The following is a 1621-nucleotide window of genomic DNA, read 5'->3' as shown; positions in this document are numbered from 1 at the left end:
TAGTTGATTCTTGATCCATGTCGTATCCTGATTTACCAGGTTCTCCTTCTTCATTGTCTTCCTTACTTCCTGATGTATCTCCAAATGCATTCCTTTTAGGGACCAAAGCCTTCTCTTCTCCTCTTTTTAACAGCTGCAACTGATTTTTCTCCATTGTGACAGTAATATTTAATATTTCTTTTTTATGTCTTGGTTGTTTCTCCTTGTCTGTTATGTTGTGTCCTTGTGCGTCTTCTTGTGATATCTGAATTTGATCATCTTCTGTTCCTCCAGGATCATTTACCTCTGGATCTCTTCCTTCATAGTTTCTAATTTCTGTGATTTCAGTTGTATTGTTGTCATTGGCTTGGTGCTCTCCATTTACACTTTGTTCATCTTCTTCTTTGTCCTTCTCATTTGGTTCTTCATCAGCTTGGGCTCCTTGTGGTACTTCGTTCTCCTCTGAATCGTATTCCCTTTGTGTATCCCATATCCTGCCTCCACAACCTTGCATTCTTTCTTTAAATGTAGCAGATTTTGACCCTTCTGCTTGAGAATTTGGAGTTTTATTAGGTACCTTGTTCACTAATGTATCTTGTGATGGGATTTGCTGGCATTGTTTATTGATCTTCACTATTCCCTCTCCTGTTTTATTCTTGAAACTTCTTTCTACCCATAGTGCAGTATCGTTTTTTGCTTTTGATGTCTCATTTCCATTGACTAGACCATTAGTCGAGCTAATCCTTGATGAATTAAGATGAAAAAGTTGTGCTGCCGGGTTTAATTTTCCCTCATTATTGACCGTATTTTTTGGTTTTTGCTTTGTAGATGCATGGTTATGAAGTGTTGTACTGCTTGTTGCTGCATTATCTGTCACCTTTGCCAATTGATTAATATGTTCTTCCTCTTCCTCCAAACCTTGTAATATTGCAAACTTGTTAGCTACTTGAACATGATCATTATCTTCATTGTCTACAGCCTCCAATTCCTTAACACTGTTGCTTTGTGGTTCTGCTTGTCTCTCTACAATGCTTGTACCCTCTTTATTGTTATTGTTTTCAAGCTGCTTAGCTGGTGACATCTCCATTCCATTATTACTAAGACTAGTATTTTGATTTACTACAATTCTAACTTTGTTGTCCTTCACTTCCTTCCATTGCTCTTTTGCTGTAACAATCACATTACCCACGACCTTTCCACTAGATAGCATCTTTATAGGTTGTGAGTTATTTATGTCTTGTTTCTTAGTTGTATCTGCTTGGTCATCATTATCCTTCTCCACATATAATTCAGGGTGCATCCTCCAGCATTCAAATTGATCATGTCCTTGAAGTTTACAATGTCTGCAATATTTAGGCATCATGTCATATTGAATTCTCACCCATTCAGTTCTTGTTGTTCCTTTAGCTTCGTTGAATATGTCCATCCTCACCTTTTTAGGCAAATCTGCAAGTAGATCAACTAGTACCTTCACCCTAGCACAACTAGGTCTAGTTTTGTTAATTATAGCCATGTCCAGATGCATAGGTTTACCTACTGCTGAAGCTAGAGAAAATAGACATTCCTTTACAAAAAAGGTTGGCAATAGACCTGGGAATGAGATCCAAGCCATTGCCTTGGGTGTTTCTTCATCTGCTCTAAA

Source organism: Nicotiana sylvestris, chromosome 10 (assembly GCF_000393655.2).
Source record: "Nicotiana sylvestris chromosome 10, ASM39365v2, whole genome shotgun sequence".
NCBI classification, from domain to species: domain Eukaryota; kingdom Viridiplantae; phylum Streptophyta; class Magnoliopsida; order Solanales; family Solanaceae; genus Nicotiana; species Nicotiana sylvestris.
This window is presented reverse-complemented; position numbering follows the sequence as displayed.